A 7970-nucleotide genomic window follows, 5' to 3' on the forward strand; every position below is an offset into this window, starting at 1 on the left:
ATCCCACCAAATGTGCGTGAGCGTTCCTGGGCCTGTGCCACACCTCCAACACACATTCGGTGTCGTCTGGAATATTCTATGCAGTTTGTCTGGTGTTCTGTACCACTGGGTTAGGAGTTTGAAGTTTATTTCCTGGTAATACGTACTGGACGAGCTTTTATGGTGTAGGATCAATATCTGTTCCCATTGAGGCTCGGTGAATGTCGTATCCAGCAGTCGTTCCCAGCTTCTCTTGTGTGCACTTTTGGTTTCGAGTCGGCCAACCAGGAGGCGTTGGTAGATGTGGGAGAGGGTTTTATCAGGGGCAGTTTTGTTATCACAGAGGCCGTCGAACCATGTGAGGTCCCGATGTAGTGCGTCTCTATTTGGGAGAGTCCGATAGAAGTTTATGAGTTGTGCGTATCGAAAAGTTTGTATAATTGATGCCGGAGATCCGTCAGTCAGTTCCCGCAGTGGTTTCAGGTTCGCGTTAGCTAGCGCTCGATGTATAGGGATGTGTTCACCTTCGGCAATAAAGTCCCAGGCTTGTGGAGATATACCCCCCCTATCTTGGGGTTATTCTGGACTTGGAGAAGTGGACTCGGGGTCGGGGACATGTGGGTGGCTCCCCTGAGACGGTCCCAAACTCTCAGCGTGTGAGCGACGGTAGAATTGGGATCCAAGGTGGCGGGCGACGAGCTCCCTGTGTTCCACAGTCTCGGGATCAAGTCTGGGTGGAGGTGTCCCTTGTCCAGCGTGACCCATTGTTTATGGTGTAGATGTGTATGCCAGTCTAAAATCCTCTGCAGGATGGCTGCCTGATGGTACTTGCGCATGTCTGGCAATGCTAGGCCACCCCAGGGTCTTGGGAGGCAGAGGACTTCGTGGCGGATCCTTGCTTGGTGTCCGTTCCAGACATATCTGATCATAGCCGTGCGTAGCGAGGAGAAGAAGGCCGCTGGTACGGCTAGTGGTATCGTTTGGTATAAGTAAAGTATCCTAGGGAGCACGTTCATCTTCAGGACCGCTATTCTACCCAACCAGGATATGTGAGGATATGTCCATTTCTTTAGGTCCCGAAGAATCCGCTGGAGAAGGGGTATATAGTTCATCCGGTATAGTTCTGACATGTCTGTGGTGAGAGCTAATCCAAGGTAACGCATGTGGGACGAGCACCATCGAAAGGGATATTGGGTTTTTAAGGTAGCAGCGTCTGGGGTGGGTATCGTAAGATTGAGCACTTCGCATTTCGTCGTGTTTAGTTTAAAATTTGATATTCGTCCATAGTCCTCCAGTAGTGTCATCAGGCTAGGTAGCGTATTTTCCGGTTCGACGATGTAGAATAGAAGGTCATCGGCATATGCGGCAACTTTGTGAGTGGAGTTCTGCCATGGGAAGCCCCGTATGTCTTCCGACTGCCGAACTGCTTCTAGGAAGGGTTCCAGAGAGAGTGCGAAGAGCATTGGGGACAATGGGCAGCCTTGTCTCGTACCATTCCGTATCAGGAATGAGTCTGTGAGCGCGCCATTGACCCTGACCCTAGCATTCGGTCGGTGGTAGAGTGCTTGAATCCATAGCATCATGTGGGCTCCCATTCCCATTTCCCGCAGCGTGGTCAGGAGAAATGACCAGTCGACCCGGTCAAACGCCTTCTCGGCGTCCGTGGATAGGAGGAGGGTCCGGATCTTATGGTGTCGTGCTAGATGGTTAATGGAAAGAGTTCGTAGGGTGCTGTCTCTGGCCTCCCTCCCTGGTATAAATCCGGTTTGATCTGGGTGGACGAGCTTCGGCAGCCGGGAACCTAATCTGTTGGAGAGTATTTTCGTGAATAACTTCACGTCCACATTGAGGAGCGAAATTGGTCTGTAGCTGCCGCACTGTTCGGGGTTCTTCCCTGGTTTGGGGAGAACTGTGATGGTAGCCGAAAGTGACTCTTGGTGGAACTGGGCTCCCGTTGTGAGGGCATTGAGGGCCAGAGCGAGTTTCGGGATAAGTATGGTTTTAAATTTTTTATAGTATTCCAATGTGAAGCCGTCTGGTCCGGGCGCGCGTCCCGTTTTAGCCATCTTAATAGCCCCCTCTATCTCCGCCTCTGTGATCGATCGGGGCTTCCATAGCGTCCCTCTCCTCCGGTTGGAGCCTAGTCGCGACGTGTGTCCTCAGATAGTCCTGTATCCAACTTTGTTTGTCCCCCTCCCCCTGCTGATGGGCGGGTGGGGCTATGTTGTAGAGAGTTGCGTAAAAGTTCCTGAATTCAGTCGCGATCCTGTCCGGTAGTTGGGTGATTGTGCCGTCCGTTGTGCGGAGCTTATGTACCTGAGCCAGGGTTTGGGGTCCCTTGAGCATTTTTGCCAACAATTTGCCGCCCTTGTTGGCGTGCTGATAGAAGAACGCCTTTGAGCGTTTGATTGAGCGGTAGTGGGTTTGGGTGATGTGGTCCCGTAGGAGCCTGCGCGCCTCCATTAGTGCAGCGTGTGTCGAAAGTAGCTGGGACCGTTTGTGTTTCGACTCCAATGTTGCAATCTTCTCGATGAGGTCGGCTATCTGTTGACGGTTTTCGCGCCGCTTCCTAGCTGTTAGTCTAAGTAGTGTGCCCCTGATGACGCTCTTGTGTGCCTCCCAGATGGTGGTGTCCGTTAGGTCGTCCGTTGTGTTCAGGTCAAAGTAGCTATTCAGTTCCTCGCTTACCTTGTCCCGTATCCCCGGATCCAGGAGGAGTGAGTCTTGCAATCTCCATGTCCGCGCAGCAGGACGCATCAGCGGCGAGTCCATTACCATGGTAACCGATCCGTGGTCCGACCAGAGGGCCGGTGCCATTTCCACTGACCTTAGCTTTGTGAGGTGGTCCTGTTGGAGAAATAGGTAATCCAATCTTGCGTACCGCTTGTGAAGAGCTGAGAAGTGGGGGGGGAAAGGGAGGGGGGGGAAGGGAGGCCCGGTCCCACGGCAGGTCCCCACAGCGTTATCCCATTCCGCCGTATGCTAGGTGGCGTTGGCAGCGTGGCCGCAGGGTATGTGCCCCGTGGCTCGGAGGTGAAGTCCCCAATAGTCCCAATCCAATGCTCCCCTCCCCATTCCCCACCCCAAGTCGGGCAATTGGTTAGGCCAGTATGTCGGGGGAACATAAATGCCGCGGTCCTCAATGTGGGTCATCAGGGGGCAAGTGTAGCCTGAGGGGCATAGGGGCCGGCATCCCGCAGGCCAGGTAGCAGTGTTAGTGTGGCCGCACTGGGTGTTTCCAGCTATGCGGAGGTGAAGTCCCCAGCAGTCCCAGTCCAGGGCTCCCCATCCCATTCCCCACCCCAGAGCAGGTATTCGGTTTTGGCTGGGATATCAGGGGGCAGTAGTGGGCGAAAACAACTCACGGTTCAGGTGTAGCTCTTCAGGCAAGGTGGGCCTCCACCCCGTGTGGTCAGGGACCGATCTCCCGCAGAGACAGAGGAGACTCCATTCCCCCCGCAGCTGCTTACTCCTCCGGCTCAGTGGGGTGTACGAGTGGTGGTGCACGGCTGCTCTCCCCCAGGCTTCTGCGTTGGCCTCTGGGAGGCCTTTGGAGTGGCGTGGTGCGGGTTAGTGGTCCGAGGATCCAGTTCTGGACGGGTATAGGCTGGAGACCCAGGCGCTGTAGGAAGAGTGGAACATCCTCGGGACACCGTGCCGTAACCCATTCGTTGCGGTGTCGGGCCTGGAGGCTAAATGGGAAGCCCCATTTGTACGGGATATTCCTTCCCCTGAGCTCAGTGGTGACCGGCCTCAGCGCTCTTCGCGCTTCCAGGGTCGCCGGGGAGAGGTCTTGGTAGAGTGCAACCTCTGCCCCCTGGTACCTCCACGTTGCTCGTGCTCTGGCCGCCCGCATGATCCGTTCCTTCAGGGCGAAGCTGTGGACGCAGCATATGATGTCTCTCGGTTCGCTGTCCTGCAGCCTCGGTCTCAGGGCACGGTGCGCCCTATCAAATCTCATGTCTGCGGGAGCTTCGCCTCAGAGGATTGTGCGGAAAAGGCCTGCCAGCTTCTCCCCGACGTCCTCTTCACCTTCTGGCTCAGGCATTCCTCGGACCCTGATGTTGGAGCGGCGGCTCCGGTTATCCAGTTCTTCCACTTGCCTCCTCAGGGTAAGTAGCATTGTGCCTTGGCGAGTTATAGCCGTGTCTGCCGTAGTTGCTTGCTGTTGTGCGGTCCGGGCCTGTTCTTCCAGCGTGTGGATGCGGCCATTGTGAGTATCCACTTCTGCTTGGAGCGCAGCAACCGCCGATGTAATTTTCGCTGTAAGAGATGCCTCCAAAGCGTGTAGGTCGGCTTTCGTGACCATTGTAGCAGCCAGTCGTCTTATTTCCGCGCCAATATCAGCTAGTGTCGTCTGCTCTTGGTCTGCAGAGGAGGAGGCCGGCGACATCGGCGCCATAGTTGTAAGTTGGGCCTCGTGGGTAGGCCCCACCGCAATCTGCAAGAATCCGTCCATCGGCCCTGTTTGTGGGCCTGGGGGTGCTCCCCTGGGGGTTTGGGGGTTGTCCGGTTTCTTAGTGTGCCCCATATCTTGTAGTTATCGATCAGATTATAGCTGTTAGGAGCTTGGTGGCGAGGAGCTCAGGGTTTAGACGTCCATTTCGCTCGGAGTCTAGGCCACGCCCCCCCTACTTCTTAAATTTAGTTAATTATATTCTAAGACCATAATTAAATATTTGATTATTATTATTATTTTAATCTAATTGTTGTTATTTTAAAATATGATGTATGCTAACAAAAAGATCGAGCTTAGTGTTTACGTGTCCTCAAACATATATGCAGAATTAGAATTTGGGGTGGAACAGCGCTACAGTACTGATCACAGAGGTGAAAGGAGCTGCACACCTGATGGGAAGGGCAACCCTCAAACCCTTCAATAAATCTGGGAGCAGGAAACAACAAAAATACAGGGTGCGCTAGGTGGAATGGGAGGTAATAAAAAGACAAGTCTCTGAAAATACACAAGGGGGTCTTGGGTAGGTCTTCTTAGATTCTTGATGAGGTCCTCAGTGGTTGATATGAAAAACAAAATTAGACAAAAAGGAAGACCAATAGTGCACAACCGTTAAGGATAGTGTCACGGACAACACAGAAGAGAAAAATGCCAACTCACAATCAGTAGAGCTATGCCCAGCTCTAGGTAAAACAGCATACAGTGGTATTTGAAACTCCCCACATGTAGGATAAAGCTGGACAATAGGTGATTCTTCAATACTTTGTACAACGACTCAAACGGACCAATGGTACAATAACGTATGACACCTGCAGCTACAGACAAACACTGACGTCCTGAGAGTGCTAACTTACAATAAAAAGAGCTATAACCAGCTCTGAGTAAAACAGCATAAAGTGGTATTTAAACTCCCCACATGTAGGATATCCTTATGGTGATGTATGGAGTGCAGGATTTATGAAAGACAAAAGCACAAAAGAGGGCCCATAGTGTTCTCAGTGAATAAAATAGTGCAAAAGGTAAAAATGAAACGTACGACAATAAATAGAGCAGCCACACTGCTCTATGAACCAGGCGTGAGTGGAATAATCCCCACCTAAGGATTTCTTTGTAGTACTGGATCTTGATACTTGGTAGGATATGATGCTGGGGAGTAATTCTTTCCCTGGTGGTCCAGTGGAATTAGTATCTGTTCTACACCCCTTGACAGGTGCAGGCCCTGTGCACATGGTCTATTTATTGTCGTACGTTTCATTTTTACCTTTTGCATGGGATTTTGTAGCATAACAAATCTAGACAAGATTCAAATACTACAAATTTTCGGTCATTTACACACTGAAATTCAATATTTGATTCCTCAGTGTTCAAATCTAAATCAGTGGATGTATCCATAGTGCAAAAACTATCCATGACATAGTCTGGATCACGCTTTTGCTCTTTGGAGACATTCAAAGTACTCTCTAAGTCTGACTCCTTAATTGCAGCACTACTGTCAATATCTGTTGATACATTGTGTAGTTCTGCAGTATCTTGGTTAAAAAAAATCCAAAAGATCCATTGGATCTTCATTTGATTCCTCTGTAATGGTTCCAAATTCCATTTCTTTATCTTTAATTTTAATAGGGGTTTAAGTTATTATCTTAGATGAACTGAACACTTCAGTCTCTAAGATAATAGGCATGTCTTTACAATATGAATGCTCCATTTTTATACATTTTAAAATTGGAGCCTCATGGTTAGTGGATTTGGCAAATTCAATTGCCTCTTCCACTGGTATACAGTCGGTCTGAATTGATATTTCCCTTGTACAATTTAAATCTTCAGTTGAAGTTGAAGCATCGCACATAATCTTGGCAAGCTCCAAGTGAGTTACAGAGGTACAGGCCAGTTACAGAGGTACAGGCCAATGATGTGTTTACATCCATTGCTTTGGTTTTTTCATGCCTATGGAATACCTCTTCAGCTATGCAAGGAAGACCTTCTTAAAAATTGAATTTTGAAGGCAGTGCATCCGGTTTAAAAAAACGCTTTGATCCCCTCAAATCAAAGGAACTGTCCTCAAAATGTCTGGAGCAGATCCGGTACGTAGTGTGATATTTTGTGTCAGTTATAATATCTAAAATTTGTTCAATATTAACAAAATTTTGACGAGTCTGCTCCAGCCATTTTCTGGCTAAAAATCTTTTACTGGGAAAGACATGAAGAGTTATTACTTCATGCCCAGTTCTCCAAGGTCTTCTCCTGCACCCGGTAACAACGCAGTTAGGCATATTGACCTGAAAATGAAAAAGTTTAAACTTAAATTTGAATGTTTCTTTCAATAATGTAATACAAATTATTTACAACCATTGATAATGTACAGTACCTTGAAATATATTGGACGCTAAGAAATAAAAAATCAAACGTCGATTCGTGCATAAAAATCCTGAAATATACAAATTAATCATTCAAAATGTACTTACTATCACAAAGCGCTCTTTGCTATTTGATATATAATTATTGTATTTAAATGTAGTGTCTAATTGCAATGTCTTCATTTAAATTTCTGACGTCAAAGCAACCTCAGTTGAAGTAAAAAATAATCACAGAAAGGGCTATAAAATGTGCATAAAATTATATATGCAATGATTGACTCTCCACATGTTAATTATTAAAGATTACATCTATGAAAAATAATCAAACTGGAGCATGTCGATTTTGAGATATATACATATATTTATTTATCTCCATATCATGCTGGTGCTATACCGCTGCTGGTGCTTGAATACATACTGCATATTTCATGTATTTAAACTTTGTTAATCTATGAAATATTTTAAGCTATATCATGTTAAGGTTCACATGATAATATATGTTGCACGGGTAGTTCATCTTTATTGTCCGATTCACAGTGTTTTATAGATGTTGAGTAGTGGAGTTGTTGTCATTCAATAGTGTTGTTGATCCAGCACTATATTACATATATAATGTATAGAACCTAAAGAAAAAAGCTAAATCTGGGTGCTGAATGAGTATTAAGTGTAAAAAATTGCTTCACACTCTGGTGTAATCCCCAAATTCACCAATAAGAAATAGTGTATAGTAATGAGTGGAGCAAAGTGAAACAAAACTTAGAAACAGAACTTAGAAACAGTAGAGAGAACTGTATACAAACTCCTTGGATGTTAGATGGTACTTCCAATCAATGATGGTAATATGTAAAAAAGAGAATAAAAAATATAATGATTGAATAATTAATCAATTAACAGCTGCTTAATAGATCTCTTGTAGATCTCATAATGATTGTTACATTAATTAGCTTGAAGAGCCAAAAATATTCGAAAAGTAAGACTTTACATTTATTATCTGCTACATGCAGAGTTAAAATCAATACATTAATACATTAATACAGAAAAGAAATAATGGTAGGAAAAATACAGAGGGTAGTTAGCCCCTTACTAGATATGATGGTGAGTATAACCGGCTTACGCCGTAACTCACTAAAACAGCTTTCTAAATTTCAAGGTGGCTGGGCAGGCTGTTAAACACTTTTCCG

Source organism: Pelobates fuscus, chromosome 2, assembly GCF_036172605.1.
Source record: "Pelobates fuscus isolate aPelFus1 chromosome 2, aPelFus1.pri, whole genome shotgun sequence".
Classification (NCBI taxonomy): Eukaryota; Metazoa; Chordata; class Amphibia; order Anura; family Pelobatidae; genus Pelobates; species Pelobates fuscus.